Below are 24,334 nucleotides of genomic sequence, written 5' to 3'. Positions count from 1 at the left end.
TGTAGAAAGATGCTTTGCATCAAAGGAAAAATGAGATCTTGCCCCAAATGGGCTTAAAGATGAAAGAAAGTTTGGCTCATAAGAGGAAGTCTAACAGTAGAAGGACTTCAGGGTTGGTTGATTCAGCACTCAAGGAATTCGGCTGTATTAATCAGTGTAAGAAATGTCATGTGCTATGTCTTAGTCTACTTGCTCTGCCGTAACAAAATACCATAAACTGAGTGGCTTAAAATCAGCAGAAATCTGGAGCTTAGAAGTCCAAGATGAGGGTGCTAGCATGGTCAGGTTCTTTTGAGGGCTGTCTTTTGGGTTGCGGACTGCCAACTTCTTGTTATACCTTTACAAGACTGAAAGAGAGAGAAATAGCTCTCTGGCCTCTTCTTACAAGGACACTAATACCATTCATGAGGGCTTCACCCTCATGACCTAATTACCTTGCCAAGGTCTTACCTTGAATACCATGACACTGGAGATTAGATTTCAACATATGAATTTGGGGAGGACACAAAAATTCAGTCTATAATGTGCTACAGCAGACTAGTCCTGAGATCTCAATGGCTTCACACAATACAACAGTACTGCTCATTTATGTAATCATGCTATGGAAATGGAGACTTCTTCTGCCTCCAAGGACCTTGCCTTCTTTTATGCTGTAGCCCTGCCATCTTGAACATGGCTGCAGAATCATCTGCAGGCACAATCCAGCCTGCAGATGGAGAAAGCAAGAATGTGGAGGATCAAGCAGGATGTTTCAGAGGCCAGGCCTAGAAGCTGTAAACATAATTTCCACCCATAATCCACTGGTCAGAGCTCAATTTTGTGGCACTGCCTAATTTCAGGGGAGGCTATTAACTGAGGTTTACTGGGTGCCCAGGAGGAAAATAAAATGAGCTTGGTGAGCTTACTGTATTATCTCTATCTCATGAGTTCACCTTCCTTCTCCTCTGGTAGCAAGATGGCTCCATCACTTCCAGGTGTCACGTCTAATCACCGTGGCTGAGGGAAGAAAAGAAACTGTCTCTTTTTTTGGTTGTCTCCTTTGCATGAAGACACTTTTTCCAGAAGCCCTGCAGCAAACCGTCCCTCACTACTTACTGACCATCAATTGCTGCCCCTACCTGCACACATCACTGGAAGGGGAATGGGATTCCTCTGTGACATGTCAAGCCTGCTGTTGGAGCTGGGGAGGGAGGAAACGTCCTCTGAAGCACAGAGTTGCTTGTATACGTGGATTCCTAAAAATTTCAGGGTTCTATTAGAATGCCAAAGAGGGAAATGTTGCTGATTATATAAACATCAGTGTCTGGTGTGTTTATTCTGCATACTCCAGAGGGACTAGGTTGGCTTCTCTGGGAGATGAGTGAGAAGGGCAGTAAGGAGAAAGGTTGGTGAGATGGCAGGAGCTCTGATGTGACTGTTCTCCTGGTCCCCTGTCCTCTAATAAATTCTTCCTTGCTCTCAGCATTGCTTTTGCAGAAACTGGCAAGGGATCGAATTTCTCCTCTGGGTTGACAGAGGAAACAGAACACATGCAGAAGCTGGGGATACAGGAGAGATGGAGAAGTGGTAGAAGACATTGGGGGGGCAGTGTAATTGTGGGTTAAAACCGAGTTAGTCTAAATGTCAGATGAAGAGAGGTCTCAGCAGCAGCCATACAGATAACAAGAGGACACCTGCAGATTTGGGGATTTTTACCTGAAAGCATCATCATTCCAGAAACTGTAACACTAAGAAAAACACCTTTAGTCTGGGGGAGACTTAGGATTTGTGGAATTCTTTGGGTAGTTTAATGTGCCATTTACTACCGGGTACATGTTGATTCTCCCTCACTGCTTTAATAAAATAAGACATGGAAGTGAAGAAATGCAAGGCTGTCCAGGAGGGTGAGGTTCCAGAGATCTGGATGGGAGCTGGGGCTAAGTTGAGTGTGATTTACCCCCTAGGAACTAATACAAAGATTTTCTTCTGTCAAGGAATTTTCAGTGATGAACATGCCCAATGGACATCCACTGAAGTGGTAACAAATCCAAAGTTCTATTCAAACAGATGTCCCAAAGGCTTTGATGTGCCCATGGGTGACCAAAGCATGTTCCTTGGGAGGTACTGTGATGTAGAGAATAAAAGTATGGCTTCTGAGTCAGAGAGTCCTGGGTTCCAAGTTCCAATCTACTTCCAGCTGTTTGACCTTGTGTGGCTAACTTAACCTCTTTAATCTCAGTTTCTTTAACTGTGTCATATATCAGGGTCATTATGCAGTTTCTAAGAGGTAGTTAAAGTAAAAGTGCTTGACAGAGTTTCCTGGATGGTGAAAAGTGCTTAATAAAGGCTGGTCTTGTTACTGTGATTTAGCGTATAACACAGCAGCTGTGGTGGTAGAAATTGAGATGCGCTTTGTGGATTACACACGGGTGAATAAAAAGTCCACACACAGCACTGTGGAAGAAGACTCTCTCAAACCACTTTTTAAGAACAGGCTATATTGTGACCTCTCTAGCATGGTTGGAAACCAAAACAGAGGGCATAGTGCCTTTCTTGGGAAGAGGAGCTCTGCTCTTAAAGATGCTTGACATTTTTTTGTGAGATTTTAATGAGCACACACGGTGATTGTGTCACCATGCATTTAGCTAGATGTATTTTAAACAACTAAGAATTTCATTCAAGTAAAAGTTCTGTACATGTGTAGATGGAAAGACTGATCTGCCCCTGATGCATTCATTATCTATCTGTCTACCTACCTACCTACCTTCTTACCTACCTACCTGTCTATCTCTGTCCGTCTATCTGTCCATCCACTTATCCATTCCTGGCACTGGGTAATGTCCATGGTCTATAAATGATAAAGAATTTCCTGCACTAGAGTAGCTTACAAGCTGTGAGGGAGAAATGCAAGTGTACTGAGCATTAGGATTAAAGTATTCATGGGTTGCTTGAAAGCAGCACAGAAGGGTACTCCTTCCAGATCGGCAGTCAGCCAAGAAGGCTTGGCGTGCTTGTCAGGGAAAGCTGTAGTCCCTTGCTCCTCAAAGTGTGGTCCTTGAAGTCGGAGCCTCAGCATCACCTGGGAGCTTGTAAGAAATGTGGAATCTTAGACCCCACTCTTGACCTTCTGAATCAGAACCTGCATTTTGACAAGACCCTCAAGCAATGTGCTGCCCATTAAAGTTTGTGAAGGATTTCTATGGAGTTACTGGTCAGGGGTAACATTGTAAACGGTCTGTCAGTAATGGTTAGATCCTTTATCTACTAGGGATGGCATGCCACTGAAAAGCTGTTGTTCAGGGAGTTGGTATGGTCAGATTTGTTCTTTGTTTTATTATCATTACTTATTCTGTATGTTAGCATTTAATATATTTCTTTTTTCTTTTTCTTTTTTAATTGAAGTATAGCTGACATACATTAGTTTCAGGTGTACAACATAGTGATTCGACATTTATATACGTTACAAATTGATCACCACAATGAGTCTAGTAACCATCTGCCACCATACAAAGTTATTACAATATTATTGACTATATTTCCTATGCTGCATATTACATCCTTGTGACCTATTTATTTTATAACATGAAGTTTGTACCTCTTAATCTCCCTCACCTATTTCGCCAGCGTCTCATGCCCCTCCCTCTCGTGACCACCGTTGTGTTCTCTGTATCTATGAGTCTGTTTTGTTTTGTTGGTTGGTTTGTTTTGTTTTTTAGATTCTACATATAAGTGAAACCATTATAGTATCAGTCTTTCTCTGTTTGACTTATTTCTCTTAACATAGTATACTCTAGGTCCATCCATGTTGTTGCACATGGCAATATTTCATTCCTTTTTATGGCTGAAAAATATGCCATTGTATATACCACGTCTTCTTTATCCGTTCATTTATCTATGGACATATAGGTTGCTTCCATATCTTGGCAGTTGTAAATAATGCTGCAGTGAACATAGGGGTGCCTCTTTCTTTTCAAATAAGTGTTTTTCTTTTCTTCAGATAAATGCCCAGAAGTGGAATTGCTGTATAGTATGGTAGTTCTATTTTTAATTTTTTGAGAAACCTTCACACTGTTTTCCATAGTGGCTGCATATATTTATATTCTGCATATATTTACATTCCCACCAACAGTGCACAAAGGTTTCCTTTTCTCCACATACTTGCTAACACTTATATGTTGTCTTTTTGATAATAGCCATTCTGATAGATGTAAGGTATTGATTAGTATCTCATTGTGGTTTTGAATTGCAGTTTCCTGATGGTTAGTGATGTTGACCATCTTTTCCAGGTGTCTGTTGGACATCTGTATGTCTTCCTTGGAAAAATGTCTGTTCAGGTCCTCTGCCCCCTTTTTAATAGAATTTTTGTTTTTTGATGTTGAGTTATATGAGTTCTTTATATATTTTGGATATTAACCCCTTATTGAATATATCATTTGCAGATAACCTCCATTCAGTAGGCTGCCTTTTTGTTTTGTTGATGGCTTCTTTCACTGTGCAGAACTTTTTAGTTTGATTTGATCCCATTTGTTAAATTTTGCTTTTGTTGACCTTGCCTCAGGAGACATTTCAAAAATATTGCTAAGACCAATGTCAAAGAGCATGCTAAAAAAAAAAAAAAAAAAAAAAAGCGTGCTGCCTGTGTTTTCTTCTAGGAGTTTTACAGTTTCATCTTACATTTACGTCTTTAATCCATTTTGAGTTTATTTTTGTATATGATGCAAGAAAGTGGTCCAATTTCAGTCTTCTGCATCTGTCCAGTTTTCCCAACACCATTTATTAAAGGAACTGTCTTTTCCCCACTGTATTTTTTTGGCACCTTTGTCATAAATTAATTGACCATATAAATGTGGGTTTATTTCTGGGTTTTCTATTCTGTTCCAATGATCTATGTCTGTTTTGGTGCCAGTACCATACAGTTTTGATTACTATGTCCTTGTAGTATAGTTTGAAATCAGGGAGCATGATACTTCTAGCTTTGTTCTTCATATTCATTGCTTTGACTCTTTAGGGTCTTTTGTGGTTCCATACAGATTTTAGAATTATTTGTTCCAGTTCTATTAAAAATACTCTTGGTATTTTGATAGGGATTGCCTTGAATCTGTAAATAGCTTTGGATAGTATGGACATTTTTAACAATATTAATTCTTCCAATTCATGAGCATAGTATATCTTTCCATTTATTTGTGTTGCCTTCAATTTCTTTCATCACCGTCTTACAGTTTTCAGAGTACAGCTCTTGGTTAACCTTGGTTAAGTTTATTTCTAGGTATTTTATTCTTTATGATGCAACTGTAATTAGAATTGTTTTCTTCATTTCTCTTTGTGATAGTTTTTTATTAGTGTTTAGATATGCAAGAGATTTCTGTATATTGATTTTGTATCCTGCAACTTTACTTAATTCCTTTATTCATTCTAATAGGTTTTGTTTTGTTTTTTTGTTTGTTTTTTGTTTTGGTGGAGTCTTTAGGGTTTTCTATATATAGTATGTCATCTGCAAGTAGTGATGGTTTTACTTCTTCCTTTCCAATTGGGATGCATTTTATCTCTTTTTCTTTTATGATTGCTTTGGCTAGGTCTTCCAATACTATGTTAAATAAGAGTGGTGATAATGAGCATCTTTGTCTTGTTTCTGACCTTAGAGAAAAAGCTTTTAGCTTTTTATTGTTGAGTATGATATTAGTTGTGGGTTTGTCATATATCACCTTTATTATGGTGAGGTATATTCTTTCTGTACCCATGTTGTTGAGAGTTTTTTTATCAGAAATGGATGTTAAATTTTGTCAAAAGCTTTTTCTCTATCTATTGAGATATCATATGATTTTTATCCTTTGTTTGTTAATGTGGTGTATCACATTGATTGATTTGCACATATTGAAGCATCCTTGAACCCCTGGAATAAGCCCCACTGATCCTGGTGTATGATCCTTTTAATGTATTGTTGAATTCGGTTGGTTAATATTTTGTTGAGGATTTTTGCATCTGTGTTCATTAGTGATATTGGCCTGTAATTTTCTTTTTTTGTAGTGTCTTTATCTGGTTTTGGTATCAGGGTAAGTCTGGCCATGTAGGATGAATTTGGAAGTCTTCCTTTATGCATTTTTTGGGAATATTTTGAGAAGGATAGGTATTAACTCTTCTTTAAATGTTTGGTGGAATTCACCTGTGAAGGCAGCTAGTCCTGGACTTTTGTTTGTTGGGAGCTTTTTGATTGCTGATTCAGTTTCATTACTAGTAATTGATTTGTTCAGAGTTTCTATTTCTTCCTCATTCAGTCTTGGAAGATTATATGTTTCTAAGAATTTATCCATTTGTTATAGGTTGTCCAATTTGGTGGCATATAATTTTTTGTAGTAATCTCTTATGATCCTTTGTATTTCTGTGATGTTTGGTTGTAACTTCTTTTGTTTATCTTTTTAAAGAATCAGCTCTTAGTTTCATTGATCTTTTCTATTGTTTTTTTAGTCTCTATTTCATTTATTTATGGTGTGATCTTTATATTTCCTTCCTCTGCTAACTTGGGCTTTATTTGTTCTTCTTTTTTGAGTTCCTTTAGGTGTAAGTTTAGGTTGTTTATTTGAGATTTTTCTTGTTTCCTGTGATATAACTATGAACTTCTCTCTTAGAACTGCTTTTCTTGCTGCCCATAGATTTTTTTAAATTTAATTTTTATTTTATATTGTAGTATACTTGATTTACCATGTTGTGTTAGTTTCAGGTGTACAGCAATGTGATTCAGTTATACATATACATACATCCATTCTTTTTCAGATTCTTTTCCCATATAGGTTATTACAGAATATTGAGTAGAGTTCCCTGTGCTATACAGTAGGTCCTTGTTGATTATCTGCCCATAGATTTTGGATTGTTGTATTTACGTCTCCAGGTATTTTTTGATTTCTTCGTTGACCCATTGGTTGTTCAGAAGCAGTTATTTAGCCTCCAGATGTTTTTGGTTTTTTCCACTTTCCTTCTTGTAGTTGATTTCTAGTTTCATACTGTTTTAGTTGGAAAAGATGCTTGATATGATTTCAGTCTTTTTAAATTTATTGAGACTTGTTTGTGGCCTAACGTGATCTTTCCTGGAGAATGTTCCATGTGCGCTTTAAATGAACATTCACTCTCCTGCTTTCGGACGGAATGTTCTTTATATATCTAGTAAGATACAATATATATTGATCTGATCTAATGTGTCATTTAAGTCCCATGTTTACTTGATTTTCTGTTTTACATTGATGTAACTGGGGTGTTAAAGTCCCCTACTTTTATTGTATTTCTGTCCATTTTTCCCTTTATGTCTGTTGATATTTGCTTCTTTTATTTAAGTGCTTCTATGTTGGGCCCATAGATACTTATAAGTGTTGTATTGTCTTGTTGGATTGATCCCTTTATCATTATGTAATGCCTTCTTTGTCTCTTGTTGCAGTGCCTTTTTTTTTTTTTTTAGTCTGTTTTGTGTGATGTAAGTACTGCTACGTCACCTTTCTTTTTATTTCCATTTGCATGGAATATATTTTTCCATTCTTTCATTTTCAGTCTGTGTGTCTTTAGATCTGAAGTGAATGTCTTATATACAGCATATGGATGGGTCTTGTTTTTTTCATCCATTCAGCCACCCTGTGTCTTTTGATTGGAGCATTTAGTTCATTTACATTGAAAGTAATCATTGATAGGTATGTACTTATTGCCATTTTGTTCATTGTGTTCTTTTTCTTTTTTTGGTAGTTGTTCTCTTCTCTTGTTCTTCTGTCTTCCCTTGGGATTTGATGGTTTCTTTAGTTTTGTGTTTGTAGCCCTTTCTCTTTATTTCTTGTATATCTTTTACAGGTTTTTGGTTTGTGGTTACCATGAGGTTCATATATAACAACCTATGTATATAGTAGTCTATTTTAAGTTGATGGTCACTTAAGTTTGAGCTCATTCTAAAAGCACTGCATTTTTACTGCCCCCACCGAAGTTTTATGTTTGTGACATCATATTTTACATCTTTTTATTTTGTGTATGGCTTAACTAATTATTAGAGACATAGATGATTTTCCTACTTTTGTGCTTTAAACTTCATCCTAGCTTTAAAGGTGGTTGACCCATGGCCTTTACTGTAGGTTTGTTTTATCAGTGAGATTCATAATTTTCTTGTGTCTAATTATTCCCATTTCTTTTTCATTTAAAGAAGTCCTTTTAGCATTTCTTGTAAGGCTGGTTTACTGATGATGAACTCTTTTAGCTTGTCTGGGAAATGTTATCTCTTTTTCAATTCTGAATGATAACCTTGCTGGGTAGAGTTTTCTTGGTTGTTAGTCTTCTTCTTACAGCATTTTGAATCTATCATGACATTCTCTTCTGGCCTATAAATTTCTGCTGAATAATCAGCTGACAGTCTTATGTAGGTTCCCTTGTACCTTACTAGTCATTTTTCTCTTGCTGCTTTTATGATTCTCTCTTTATCTTTAAATTTTGACAATTTAATAATAATGTGTCTTGGTGTGAGTCTCTTTGGGTTCATCTTGTTTGAGACTCTCTGTGCTTCCTGGACTTGGATGTCTGTTTCCTTCCTCAGGTTAGGGAAGTTTCAGCTATTATTTCTTCAAATAGGGTCTATTCCCCTTTCTCTATCTCTTCCTTCTGGGACTCCTGTAATGTGAATGTTAGTATGGTTGATGTGATCCCAGAGGTCCCTTAAACTATCCTCATTTAAAAAAACTTTTTTTTCTTTTTTGCTATTCCAATTGGGTGATTTTAACTATGCAGTCTTCCACATTGCTCATCTGTTTTTCTGCATCCTCTAATATGTTGTTGATTCCTCATGAAGTATTTTTTGTTTCACTTATTGTATTCTTTAGATCAGATTTAAAAAAATATTTTCTATCTCTGTTGAAGTTCTCACTGAGTTCAGTGAGCATCTTTGTGACTATTAATTTGCATTCTTTATTTGGTAAATTGCCTATCTCCATTTTGTTTAGTTCTTTTTTGGAGGTTTTTGTCTTGTCCTTTTTTTTGCAAGGTTTTCCTTTGTCTCCTCATTTTGCCTAACTCTCTGTGGTTGTTTCTATGCATTAGGTACACTACCTACAATCTCCCAGTCTTGAAAGAGTGGCCTTATATACAGGGTGTCCTGTGTGGCCCAGTGGCACAATACCCCTTGGTCACCAGAGCCAGGCGCTCCAGGGGTATCCCCTCTGTTTGCCTCTCAATTGTGGTTTGGTCACGATTGCTATAGGGACACTGGTGGGTGGGCTTGGCTGCCAGGCCAGCTGGCTCCAAGCTCAGCCTCGACTGCTGTGGGTTCGTGAAGTGTATCTTGCTTTGCTCCGTGAGGTAGTAAACCTGGTCTTTCGATGTGCCAAGTTGGAGATCTGCACGTGACTCCAAGGTGAACAAAAGGCATATCCCTTTTCCAGTTCACTCTTACCTAAAATGCCACCAGGATTTGTTCTTCCTGCCTAAAGCTCTGTCCATAATTGAAATGCAGTATTGGCTAAGACTGTTTCGCTGTGACACTCTAGGCACTGTACTAAGCAGTTTACTTTAACATCTTGGTAATCCTCACAGAAGCCTTGTGAGAAAGGTACTATTAATACTTGCACTTTACAGGTGAGGAAACTGAAGGCCAGAGTGAAGCATTGGGTTTGAAGTCAGGCCATCTACAGATTCCATGGGTTCTGTAGTTTCCTGAGACTTCAGAAACTACTGTGACTCGCCATACTTTTGCAGTCGCTTCTCCATGTGACTGAGTTTTATCAGCTGTGTGACTGAGATGTAGTTTTGATAGGTGGAGGGAATTGCTGGGTACAGAACTCTGTGTGCCCTGAAAACGGAGGTACTAAGAATCAAGACAGAGGAGCCTGATAGTATAATGATGATAAGAATTCTTATTCTCCCCTGAAAAATGGCACAAAATTGACCTTCCCAGTTTCATTTTGTGACATTGTTTCCCTCCCCTGCTTATTTGATTTTAACTCTGTTTTTAAATTCTCTCAACACATTGAACTCCTTCTTTTATTATGATTTTCACCTTTGCTGTGCCTCTCTTTGGAAATGATCTTCCTCTCCTTTTCCCTACCCACTATCAGGTGCCCTTTCTCAGGGAGAGTGAAAGTCCCTCAGGGAAACCTGTCCCCAACTGCTAAACCAGGTAAGATGACCCTATTATCACCTCTCAAAATACTTTTGCTTGTCTCTCCTGCAACACTGAGGGGGCTCTGTGTGAAAGAGACCAGCAGGGGGCACAATATTTAAGACAAAAACAAAAAAGTGGAAATAGAAGATAAAGGGAAAGGGGGCTTCTTGGTCATTCAAGACATGGGGAATGTACCAAGCCCTGGGCAAAGCTGAAACTTCTGGACTTCGTAGAAAGAGTTCGTCAGAAAGCAAAGTATGGCCTAGTAGGGGATAAGTCAGGGAGTGGAAGAGAAGCACATAGAGTGGATTTTTTAGGCATCCCTGCTGTGTGTGCAATCCTCAGACATCTTATCCTAGCCAGAGTGTCCATCTTCTAAGATAACCACAGAGATGGATGCTGAAGTTAAAAAATCAAATGGAAATAGATCAATTCTCAGAAGTTCTGTCCCTGGAAGAGAAGAGCTCACCACCAGAGGCATTTATGCAGTACCTTTCTGTTTCACCTTATCTTAGAAGTCAGCTTGGTTGCATCCTTTTTGCTTCTGTGATTTATAGAGCATTCAAAGTTTCCTGGATGATTTTCTTGCCCAGAGTGCTGAGTGATGACTAATCAAGAGAAGAATACTAAGACCCAATTTTTGAGCTAGGAATATGACTCAAAAAGTGGCAATTTGTGTGTTATTTGATGTTAGGTTCTGCCCTTACCTTACTTATTTTTTACAAATAATCTTTTGCAAACTGGAAGCACTGACCATCAGTTTTATGAGACACACTGCTCCGAAGTCTGCAGAGCACACCACCATTAAAAAAAAAATTCTCTGATCTTATTGAGTTTAGTTTTAGGTTTTGATTGGAGCTCCTAATTAATCTCTGCAAACATGGAGATGTGGAAAGGAACTCAGCAGAAAGACAATTAAAGGACTCTCTCTGATTGTTTTTCCCATTAACCAAGTATATTGAAATCACTAAGCCAGCTGTGGTGAGTCTATTTAACAACTTTCTTTTCATTTCCTGATTTCTTACTCAGTTTCTCCTGCACTCCTCATTCCTGGGCAGTCTGGATTCATTGTTTGCTATTTCTGTCCATATGCTACTTTAAAATAATCACATGTGGATTTATGTTAAAATCTGCCTTTGAGTTGATTTTCTTGGTCTGCAGTTATCAATGATGGAAACCAGTATAAAAAAAGACTGGGATAAATGATGAAGGGAGATAAACAAGAAATATACCCTCTGCTCTTCAGCATAATTTTCGATAAGGTGCTGAAATTATAAATTTTATCTTTAATTAAAAATAATCTTTTGCCCAAAAAGGCCCCTTGTGTGGTGAGGCACAAGAGGGCAGTATTACGTTAAATTAGATTAAATTAAACTTTATGAAGAAGTGATTAGTTTTGGAAACCTGGAGGGATTAGATGAATCATGATGTTGGAAATGAGGCTCCGGTGCTAGTGGCAGTGAGAACGTGAATAATGCGAGAGGAGAGATCGGAACCCATCTCCCACTGCTCAGATCCATTGACCACACTTCATGGTATTAGCCAGTAGACTAATCTGAGCAGAGATGGGAAATTAGTCTTCTGCAACTGAGCCATATCATGGATTTTGCAGGCCATGATATCTTCTGAATCCATTTTTAATGACCCTTGGATTTTTAAATGTCATGCTTATCTTTATAATTTGATATTGCTCTAGAGAGCTCTAAAAAGGTAGTGTATGGCCAAGGAAAAGCTGGGGGTGGGGAGAGGGGAGGAGGATAGTTGAAATGAGAAGAAACTTTATTATTGCAAAGGCTTGTATCCCAGTGTTCTAGAGTCAGTGGACTTTAGGGCTTCACGTAACCATCTGGGCAGCTGAATATTTGACTCAGGCTCCAAAGCCAAGAAGTGTTAGTGTTTCAACTTCTGCAACGTGCTAGCCAAGGAGTATGCTTGGCCTTGAATGAAGCAGACTTTGTTTTCTCTGCCTTGTGCCTAATTGCTGGCCTCTTTTGCTTCTAGTAAATTCTCCATCCCCTCTGGGTACCATGATTGTGTCTTCCTTCCACAACATCATTCCACCTACCCCTGGATGATTCCTCAGTGAGCCATTGCTCTGTCTTGTACCTTATTTCCACATCTGTAGAAACCTGTTAAAAATGAAACCATAAAGCTTATACATGAAATAAAATGAGCAAAGTCCTTACCATAATGACTAGCATACTTCCTTTTTAATAAATGGTAAATAATTTTATTATCACTATGATTCTGTCAATCTATGATATGAATGGTATTGAAAATGAGTCCAACTTCTCTTATAATTTTAAGGTACTTTTAAAAAAAAATTTATTTAATTTATTTATTTTTGGCTGCGTTGGTTCTTCGTTGCTGCATGCAGGCTTTCTCTAGTTGTGGCGAGCGGGGGCTACTCTTCGTTGTAGTGCACGGGCTTCTCATTGCGGTGGTTTCTCTTGTTGCGGAGCACGGGCTCTAGGTGTGCAGGCTCAATAGTTGTGGCACACGGGTTTAGTTGCTCCGCGGCATGTGGGATCTTCCTGGACCAGGGATCGAACCCGTGTCCCCTGCATTGGCAGGTGGATTCTCAACCACTGCACCACCAGGGAAGCCCTTAAGGTATCTTCAGCATCAAAATATCCTTAAACTTCTTCTTTTAAATGTTAGATTTACTAAAATTAGGTTGACTGTATAATTGCATTTACCATTCAAGCTGGAATACCTTTGCAAGTGAAAGGTAATGCTATTAATAATTACCCTAGGACAACAGGAATAAAGCTGCTCTATCCTAGCCAAATCAGGATGTATGGTCATGCTAATAAAATGTACAAGTTTTGCTGGAGCAATAAGTACAAATTCTAAATGTAGGGAGGCTGTCAAATGAAACTTTATGACACGAGCATGCAGTGAGAAACTATCGCAGAAATTGTAGAAAGAGGGAAATACAGCAGTTGGAATCATTTTCCCAATTTTATTAGAACAGAAGCTCTATTTTTATGGTTTTTGGTATGAATATCTGCAGTACACAAGCAAGAAAACCATGCCTATCTCAGGCCATCAATTCCAGTGCCTTAGAGTTTACCCATGCCTCCTGGAGCTCTTTCCTTCAGGCCAGTTTTCATAGCACTGAAAGCTGGGTGGGGAGTTTTGCTTTAGTTTCCTAATATCTGTAGAGTGATGTTTGCAGTTCCTGTTGGGGGTGGAGCTGAGCTTGGGAAGAGGGTGCCATTCAAATATCACCTACTCAGGGTAAGACCACTGGAACCCTCTTCCCTGGTGCCATGGCCCTTTTTTGCATTACATTCTGATTGCATTACCTTCTATGTATTGACTATTGGGGACAAGGAAGTCTGTCTCATTCATCACTGTCAACAGTCTATGAGGACAGTGCCTGGCACATAATGCAATGTCCTTGAATAAAAGAGTGAAAGAAAATAAAGGCTTGAGCCCTTGAAAAGTTAGAAAGGAAAGGGCTAGCCAACACAGGTAGATGCACAAGATCCTTCCAAAGAAGACGTAAAAACTATAATGATAGTTAACTAAACATTTATCGAGCTCTTACTATGTGCCAGGCCTTGCTGAGCTCTTTACATTTTGTTTGCATTTAATCTTTACGACAGTCTTAGTCCTGATTTATAGATGGAGAAATTGAGGCGCAGAGATTTTAGGTAATCAGCCTGAGATCATATGACCGCTCAGTCAATTTAGACAAAGACAAAGCTTTCAGACACAGCTGCTGAAGGAATTACTGAGGGATAACACAAGGTGTGGGCTCTCAAAGGTGGGTGAGAGCTGTTCCCATGTTATGTCTGACAGGGAGTCATCATTAACCAAAAACCCTGTGATCCTTTTTTTTCTAATACAGACCCATCCGTCACACCCTTTACCTCTTCTTCCTCTAAGTGGTGGAGAGAAGCCATTTATTTCTCTGGTTGGTATTACTGGTGAATTCAGTCTAATTCCAGTTGCCTGTTAACAACCTCACTTGCCCCTTCTCTTTGTCTCACTGTTAGATTTAATGGGCAGTGATCTGCCTTCCATTGTGCTGGCTGCTCGCCCCCCCCACCCCCCCACGCTGAGTCACAAGCAACCAGTTAATAGTGGAGATTCTAGCTTTTTGCAAAGGTTCTTGCCAGCTGCTCCGACACCATTCTGGGGTATATTCTTGGCAGATAACAAAGAAGGAAATACAGCAATTGGAATCATTTCCTCAATATTATTTACCAACACAGGTATCTTAAGAGAATGAGCACATCGTGTTTGATATTGGGCCACAATTGAATCGATCCTTTGAAACAATAACAAAATCAGTATCTTTAGCCTGCTCTGAGTGTGCGCTTGAAAGCTCCTATTTAGGAAGGGTCTAGGAGTTGAAATTTTATGGTGAAAGCTTCTTACTATTTAGAGGATGAAGTATTGTTTTTTCTGTGCAGCATCTATTCTCTGTCCCTCAGGATGAGCTAGGTGTTGCTGCTATAACAAACAACTCCCCAGTCTTATTTCGTGCTTAGCTGCATGTCCACTGTGCTTTGTCTGGGCCTTGTTCTCATACAGTCTTTCAGAGACCCAGGTTGAGGGAGGTTTCATCTTAACATATGCTTCCTTGATCATTGCAGCAGTGGGATGGGAACTTGGAGAATCACAAATAGGCCTACACAGGTTCTTCCAGAAGGGACACCAGCTTACATCTCTAGGCCGAAGCAAGTTACTTGTCCACATCTAAGTTCAGAGAAGCCGGGAAGTATAAACTCCCCGTATGCCTTGAAGGCAGAGAGCTAAAAAATACTTCGTGACTAACACTAATGACCTCCATACCTTCTTTTTTCTACCAACCTTTTATCATGAAAATGTCTACAGGGAAGGAGTTTGCTTGGATCAGCTGCCCTTTCTGGGTCAATTGCTATTGCAGGGAAATTTGGAAATACTTCTGTTCATGTGACCAAGGAAGGGAGTGGACACCATGGTTGACCACTCATAGAATAGGTGGTGGTTGTTGTGGATGCAGTTCCAGAAATAAGAATGCTGGGCAGAAGAAAGCGACTGGGTCCTCTCCATCCACCCACCTACCCATCCAGCCAGCTAGCCAAAAAAAAAAGAAAGACGTTTACTAAAAGTATATTATAGGTACAGCAGTGCTCTAATCCCTGTGTGAGACCCTCAAGGATTGTTGAGCACAACTCACAAATCAGGATAGTGCAAGGTCAGAAGTGCTAAATAGGGTAAGAGAGATATAGTTGAAGGGCTGCACATTTTCAGGGGAAGGAGTTATGCCCTATAGCCAGGAGAAATTGGCAATTTTTCACAAGTAATATTAGCTTAATGATGAAATGCATGCGTTACTGGCACTTAAAAGACTAGAGTTTGATTCTTGGCTCCACTAGTTATCAGCTGTGTAACACTGGCACTCTCTAAACTCACTTCACTGTCTCCAAAATGGGGGTAAGATAGTATCTGCTTCCTAGGGACATGGCCTCGAGAAGAGACACATGCACGTTTTTAGCATAACGCCTAGCAGGAAACAAACGCTCCGTGAGTGGCAGATGTCATCATTTTATTGTAATTGTTTTTAGAGCTTTGTTTGAAAAGTTCCACCTGGAAAAGAAATGTGTCATTCTTAATGACATTTGTGAATGTGCTAAGGATATGGAAAGCTGGTGTGATTATAAAAACACCGTGCTTGTTCTGTGGAAATGAAGGAGGAAGGGGATGTCTGTTTTTACATGATGGGCAGAAGCCTCGTGGTGGGTGGCAGCTAGATTGTGTCATACCCAGTTGTGTGCCCGGGACTTCGTGTTTCCTGTTGAAGAGGATAAAGAGAAGAGGAAAAATAGACATGAATTATACGGGAAAGGGCACTGAGTCTGTTTTGGATTAGTGGCAGTGAAATGGGTGGAAAACATTTGGTTGTTTGATCATAAGAAGAGCTATTTAAAAAGTCCCAGGTTTATATGTTCTCCAGAATGCTTCCTCTAGTGATAATGCCAGGGGAGTCTTGTGATGTAGGAAAGAATATGTAAGTTGGACTTGGAAGAACTGGTTTTAGTCTTGACGCGGTCAGGTTCTGTTATGGGAATATGGCAGGGCTCACCTAGAGCTGCCAGCCTCCATTTCCTCACTGCAGTTCAGGGTTATGCTCTGTCTTCCTTGCAAGGTCATGAGGGGGAGAATCAAGTAACACGGCAAACTATGAGTCATTAGCACCGCGGGACAGTGCGAGGAGTATTGGACTAGGGTTCGAGGGGCATGTCTGGTCAAGTCAGGACAGCTCAGGACTCCCTGTCAACAGAGTGGAGCTTTTCTACCTGTGGTGTCCGCCTAAGCCTGGAATCCATGGCCCTGTCTTTGGGGAATGACTTGTTTGCTTTTTTTTTTTTAATTCATTTTTAAAAAAAATGTTAAAATTGAAGTACAGTTGATTTACAATGTTGTGTTAATCACTGCTGTACAGAAAAGTGATTCAAATATATACATTCTTTTTTCTTTAAATTCTTTCCATTATGGCTTATCATAGGATATTGTATATAGTGCCCCTGCTATACAGTAGGACCTTGTTGTTTACCATTCTATATATAATAGCTTACAACTGCTAACCCCAAACTCCCACTCCATCCCTCCCCAGCCCCTTCCCTCTTAGCAACCACAAGTCTGTTCTCTATGTCCATGATTCTGTATATCATAGATAGGCTCATTTGTGTCATATTTTAGATTCCGCATATAAGTGATATATGGTATTTGTCTTTCTCCTTCTTGCTTAATTCACTTAGTATGATAATCTCCAGCCATATTGCTGCGAGTGGTACTATCTCATTCTTTTTTATGGCTGAGTAGTAGGGAATGACTTGTTTTCTGTGAGGGTATTTCAGTATTGTGTTTTTTGTTTTGATGAAAATCTAACAAAAACAATATAAGCATGTTCTGAATCATCTGTTTCTCCTTATAACAAAGTATTGCCATGCAATGCCAAGGCCTGTCTTTGCATTGGTGTTTATGACTCTGTTGGAGCCAAGAAGAACTATTTTGATTGTCACAGGCTAAAGAGTAAAGGCAAACCTTACACATAAATTCTGATTTCCTGCCAAGGGAAGGCCACATAATAGCATGGCGCACTATATGAACAACTCAAGTAAATTTGCAAGTGGTGATTCAGGGTCAGCAAACAGCAATACCTCTCCGATTATTATTTATATTAGTGTGAATTTTTAGTTTTGTTTGGATTTAGTTTTTAATTTTTATAGTTGCATAAAATTTATAAGTAGAAGAAATGTTTGCCTGATTTTATATTGGCATTTTATTAATATCATAATAAAAATAAATACACCATAAAAGTTATTTAAGTAAAGTTTACGGATTGGTATGATTCTACTTTTTTCTTTTAAAAAGGATCAGATTGCATTTGTTTGGGAAACAGCGATGTTGCATATAGAAGTTTGCATTTAAAATAACCGCATGAGGGACTTCCCTGGTGGCGCAGTGGTTAGGAATCCACCTGCCAGTGCAGGGGACATAGGTTCGATCCCTGGTCTGGGAAGATCTCACATGCTGCGGAGCAACTAAGCGTGTGTGCCACAAGTACTGAGTCTGCACTCTAGAGCCCACAAGCCACAACTACTGAGCCTGCGTGCCTCAACTACTGAAGCCTGCGCGCCTAGAGCCTGTGCTCCGCAACAGAGAGCAGCCCGCACTCGACACAACTAGAGAAAGACCGCACGCAGCAACGAAGACCCGAAGCAGCCAAAAATAAATAAATAAATACATTTATAAAAAATAAGGGGGGAAGGTGGATATAGGGAGGCAAGTGGAGGACAAAGAGGAAGAATTTATTCAGGAAACGAGTCTCGTTTGTTGTTGTTTGTGGTTGTTCACAGCTCTGAGGCTGTGCTCCTCAAGGCATGATCTCTGGACCAGCAGCATCACATCGCATGGGAGTTTCTTAGAAATGCAACTCAGGCCCAAACCCAGATCTGCTGAATCAGCAGCTGTGTTTGATTTAATAGGAACCCCAGGTGATTTGTGTGCATATTAAAGATGGAGGAGCAATAGGAGGGATCATCTCAGAGGGTCCTTCCTTTTTTTCAAATACTCTGCCAAATTTTTTGAGTATGATATAACATAATATCTCATTTTAAATCTTGTTGGGAGGAATCCAACAAGGAAACCAGAAGATTATACCTCAGAGAGAAAGGCAGGTCAGAGAAACATTTGCTAGAGGAGGTTACTTCCCAGAACAGAAGGCTCTCCATTAGCCCTTTATAAAATGATAATTTGGGATGGCTGGGGACAAAATGACATCAACAGAAACTCAGTATTTATATACTTACCAAAAGGCTCCATTTATGTGGTTCATTTTCAGACACTTTCCAAATATTGCAACTAACACAATAAATTTTTCTTTCAGGAACCTGATTTGATGGGCCACTATTTCAGTTCAGTTATAATCAATTGAACTAAATTGTTTGTCGGGTTTTGTGTAAGAGCTTTTGGTGAAGTGTCTTATTTAATTTAACCCTCGCATTAAGCCTATAAAACAGTTACCATTAGTAAACCCATTCTTAGAAAGAAGGGCAATGTGGCTTATGGTAGTTGGTGATTTGCCCAAGGTCCCATCCAGCTACAAGTTGGCAGCACAGGGATTTGGAGTTGGAAGCCATGTCTGTGTAGATCAGAGCTTGTGTGTGTGCCAAGGCTAGGAGGGCGGAGAGAGGAAGTGCTTGATTCTGGAGATGGCCTGCTGGGTCTTGACTCACTGTTGAATGGAAGAATGAATGAACAAGTGACTTTGCTGTATAAGGTGACTGTGGGGCAGGGGAGATGGTACAGAACACTCCAGATGACTATCAGAGATGAGGTAATAATTCTAGTGAACAGGAGGGCAGCATGGTGGCACTCAACCCCTAACTTAGAGGGTTGGGAGTCGGGGATCGGCAACATAGTGTAGATAGGAAGGATGGAGTTGCTGGGGGATGGAGGTGTTGATCATGAAATGTGCCTGTATCACATCTTTGCCCAAATTAGGCGATACACGTAAGGATTGTATCTGGCACATGGCCTGACATCTATTAGCGCTTAAATGGCAACTATCACTAGGCCCAAGAACAAATCGATTGTTACTGTTTTCTGTCAAACGAAAGGCTCTGCAGCAACCAGCTGCCTCATCTATTATTTCATTGTCCTCCTTTTCTGAAGGAAGTTATTTCAAACTGGAAATCCCAGCCCCACACAGCTCCATCCTAAAGGTCTATTTCAAAGATTACAAAATACTTCTTGGCAATTTCTCTCCTGTATTCTTTTCTTTGGTAACCTAACTTGATTTTTAGTATCACTTAATTTAAAAAAATCTTAAATAAGAAATTGAAGAAAAACAGAAAGAAAATACATATAAGCAAAAACAAGAAAAACATATAACTCTGATCTTTTGTTGTTTAATATTTAGGTAATTGGCGATATCTTACCATTATAAATAATGCTTATATGACCATCCTTGTCTGCAAATCTTTATGCATATCCTTTATTATTTAATTAGGATATATTTTGCAAGCAGAACTAACAAAGCTATTTGTCGCCAGCTTTGGTTGTGATTTCTGGCCCTAGATTCAGGGTATAAGCCCCAGGTAGAAACTTAGGTCTGTCCTTGGGGGAGAGGCTTACTCAGTGGTGAAAATTTGCCCTTCCTGATTTACATGTAGCTTCCCCTGAGACTGAGCCTGCTGTGGGGTGTCTCAGAGGTAGCACTTCAAAATAATATTTGGGAAACTTACCTAATAAAAATGCCTGAGGACTGCATTTTCAAGTCTGCAGATCTTTTCCCCAGGGTTTTCCTGCACAGCTACCTCTAAACCCAAGGTCTGAAATGCCGATAGGAGCAGTGATCTCTTTATTAAGTATAAAAGTTTCTTCACTCTTTAAGAGAACTCAAACTACTATTTTAGGTACTTTTTGCACAGCCTGAATTCTGGAAAATTGCATCATTTTACCATCAACAAAGACAAACTAGTTCAAATTGGTCATTCCAGTGATGAACAGAGCATCACTATGGACAGAAACCAGATCTAAGCCAACAAATCATGTTTATTAGAACAAAATATCTTCTCTAAAAGCGAAGTAAAAATTAGAAAGAAAATCAGTTCTTTTCACTGGGAGAAGAAAGGGCATAGAAGAACATTGCAGGGATTCATGCTGAAAAAACCTTACCTCCATGTATCAAGACTATGTGATCACTGATGGAAGAGTTCCCCACAAGCTGAGAAAAAGCACCCTGAATCATTTGTGCTGCATTCAAATTACTTATGAGAAAGGAGATAGAGGGAAAGAGATGTGGCTGCTGACATGGACATTAAGGATTTAAAATATTCTCCAACTGGCTTCCAGGGGAATTCCACAGCATGTTTGCAGCCATATCTCCAGTTTTGTGGCCCCAAATGGACCTCTGTCCTCAAGACCCAGCTCCCATGTCTTTTTTCAAGGCTCTCGTCTGTCCAACAAAAAAGGGAGGTAATCTAACCACATAGCAAGACAGAAATTCCTGTTCTTCTCAGCCTCTTGTTATAGTACTCGGCTAGCTGAAATGTTTATCACATGATCTTTGTAAAATGCTTACGTGGAAAACCTGAAGCTAAAAATGTGTTAGAGCTGGCAACTCATTTTTTTTTTTTTGTTAAATGGGAAGACGTGTACAGGCACGTCGCCAAAGAGGATTACCGAATGGACAATTAGTATTTGAAAGTATTTGAAAGGCACCCAACATCATTAATTACCATAGACATGCAAATTAAAACCACTGTGAAATACCACTACAAATCCATCAAAACGGCTAAAATTGACTATGTCAGAAAGCCTATAGTATGCATGGATATCTAATGCATTCATAATTCAACACTAGTGTGTTGAATATCCAGAAGGAAATGTGTTCATATGTACACTGAGAGGCACATATAAGAATGTTCATAGAAACATTATTTTAATGGCCACAAAACTGGAATCAACCCAAATTTTATCGGCAGTAGAATGGATAAATAGTGTTATGTTTACACAGAAATACAAAACTACAAACTACCATACATGCAACAACATGGATAAATCTCAGAGATGCTGGGCAAACAAGCCAACACAGAATAAATACTTTGTGATTCCATTATATAACATTCAAAATGGGCCAAAATGATCAAAGATGTAGGTCAAGATGGTGGCTACCTCTCATGGGGGAGGGGTAGTGATTGGTAGGGAGGCAGGAGAGAGACTTCTAGAATGCTGATCCCATTCTATTTCTTTTTGATTCCAGGGGTATGAACAATTTGTAAAAATTCACTGAGCCACACAGTTATGTATGTAGGAAACTTTTCTGTATGTAGGTTATACTTCAATGAACTAATTTACTTTAAAACAAGATCACAAAGGGAAATGTCTAATAAATAAGCAGGCCAGCTCTTTTTATGCGGTGAAGAAAAGGACTATGATTGATTCAAGGATAGTGGTTTTTATAATTGTATCTTATTCTGCTAAGTGTGGGATGAAATATTGTGGGTAAACACACTTTGCTAAATTGAATCTTGTTCTTTAAGGAGATCTTGTGATGAATCATTTTGAGAAGGTCCTTGCTCTCTAATTCATCTTGTCTATGAATTAAGACTTTTATTCATTAAACTTGCCCCCAGGGAGGTGCACCTGTAGTGCTTCAAATATGGGTCATTTGCAGTTATTCTGTTTTTATTTAAATTAAGCTGTATTCTGAAATAGGATCTACATTCACTACCATATTTGATTCCCTTTTTTTTTTTAATAAATTTATTTATTTTTGGCTGTGTTGGGTCTTCGTTGCTGCGCGCGTGGGCTTTTTCTAGTTGCTGTGAGCGGGGACTACTTTTTGCTGCGGTGCACGGGCTTCTTATTGAGGTGGCTTCTCTTTGTTGCAGAGCACGGGCTCTAGGAGCATGGGCTTCAGTAGTTGTGGCATGCAGGCTCAGTAGTTGTGGCTTGCGGGCTCTAGAGCGCAGGCACAGTAGTTGTGGTGCACGAGCTTAGTTGCTCTGCGGCATGTGGGATCTTCCCGGAGCAGGGATCGAACCTGTGTCCCCTGCATTGGCAGGCAGATTCTTAACCACTGCACCACCAGGGAAGTCTGCTACTGTATTTGATTCTTAGGGCTGCCAGTACAAATTACTACAAACTGGATAGCTTAAAACAACAGAAATGTGTTCTCTCATAGTTCTGGAGGCCAGAAGTCTGAAATCGAGGTGTCAGCAGGGCTTCATGCCTTACAAGGCTTTGGAGGAGAATCCCTATCTCTTCCAAGTTCTGGTGGCTCCTGGCATTCCTTGGCTTGTGGCATCATAACTCTAGTCTCTGCTTCTGTGTCTGCACATGGCCTTGCCCTCTGGATTCTCTCCTCTTCTTAAAAGGGAGAAGGGCCACCCTAAATTCCATGTGACTTGTATCTTTATCTTTGCTTCTTAACTAATGACATCTGCAAAGACCCTATTTCCAGATAGGTCACATTCTGAGGTTCTGGGTGGACATGAATTTGGGAGAAATGAAACCACTATTCAGCCAACTCTAATGTGCTCATCCTACCCACAGCCCTGCATTGCATGCTCTTGGCTACATGCACTGGAAGCTCCCAGGAGCCCCATCTCCTAGAACACTGATTTTTCCCTTCAGTCATTCAACAAACATTTTTGAGCCTCTACTACTACATGCTTGATGTTACCCCAGACACAAAGGATAAAGAACTTAACAAGTAATGTTAGGATACGACTAGGGGCCAAGATTTTTATCATTTAATCCTCTGCACCGGGACTTCCCTGGTGGTCCAGTGGTAAAGAATCCGCCTTCCAATGCAGGGGACACGGGTTCGATCCCTGGTCGGGGAACTAAGATCCCACATGCCACGGGGCAACTAAGCCCGCTCGCCGCAACTATTGAGTTTGCGTGCCTCAGTGAGAGAGAAACCCCGAGCAGACTGCGCACCGTAATGAAAAAGATCCTGCTTGCCAAAACAAAGATCCCGTGTGCTGCAACTAAGACCTGATGCAGCCAAAATAAAAATAAGGAAAATAAACTAAATAAATATTAAACAACCAACCAAACAAACAAAAACTATACCACATGGCATTGAGCATTAATTGAATACTCAACTTTGGGCCAAGGCCCTGAATTAGACAATGGGGCACAGAAATGAATGAAACACGGGCCCTGCCTCTGAGAAGCTCATGACCTATATACCGACTTAAACCAAGAGTATTAATGGCAAACTGTTCATTCTACAAATATTGATACGTAGTGAGAGCTTTGCATGTGCTGGGCGTAGTTTTAGTATGATGAGTCACTGGTAAACATGACACATAAGATCCTTGCTCTCTTGGAGCTTATAGTCTATCAGGGAGAACGGAATAATAATAAGCAAGCAAAGAGGAAATAAACATGACCACATTGTGATAAATATTATGAAGGAAGTGAATTGGGAAATCAGTAATGGTTTGGTGTCACCCCTTCTGGAGAAATAGTAATTTAGCATGACCTTGGAGAGCAGAACCAAGTGTAAACACTTGAGGTGGTAGAGCCTAGCAGTTAGGGTATAAGGTGCTACATAAATCCTGGCAGCGCTACTTGTGACATGGGTGACCCCAAGGAAGTTACCAAAAGCCTCATCTGTATATTAAGGATAATAATAGTTCCCACTTTGGAGGGTTGTTTTACAAAATGAATTAATTAATAGACGTAAAGAACTTGGCACAGTGCCTGACACATAGTGAGGGCTCAGTAACTGTTAGGACTCATAGTTTAAGGCAGGCACTAAGGGTAGAGAGGAAGATGGAATGGTAACTAGTTGCTAAAGCTTTCCTGCCTTCCTCTACCTATGGTACCTCTATTCATTTGACCCATATCCCCTGCACAGGGGGCTGGGACTCCCAGCAGGCTCACACTCAGTTTAAGAAGACAGCGGCTGACCACGAGGGAAGGCGGGTGCAGTGTGTTCTCTCTCTTAGAATCCTGCTGTTATTCCTCCTGCCAGTTTATAGCCTTTGAACCAAGCCCACCTCTCATTCTCTGTGCACTGAGCCTGTTTCCTACTCCATCAAAGTGACTCTTTGCCCAGCGGAGCCTCCCCTCCCCTCCCCATTGGCCCATAGTGTGCGCATGCACAGACGATGCTGGTTGCATCTCATTAAGCATCCAGGGGAAGTGTGAATGTTGACAGCAGTGACTAGTCGCTGGACGCAGGCCACAATTGCAGAGTTGATTTCTCTCTCTCCC

The sequence above is a fragment of the Balaenoptera musculus genome, chromosome 11 (assembly GCF_009873245.2).
Source record: "Balaenoptera musculus isolate JJ_BM4_2016_0621 chromosome 11, mBalMus1.pri.v3, whole genome shotgun sequence".
Classification (NCBI taxonomy): Eukaryota; Metazoa; Chordata; class Mammalia; order Artiodactyla; family Balaenopteridae; genus Balaenoptera; species Balaenoptera musculus.
The sequence above is the reverse complement of the archived record's forward strand: the minus strand, read 5'-3'. Positions refer to the sequence as shown.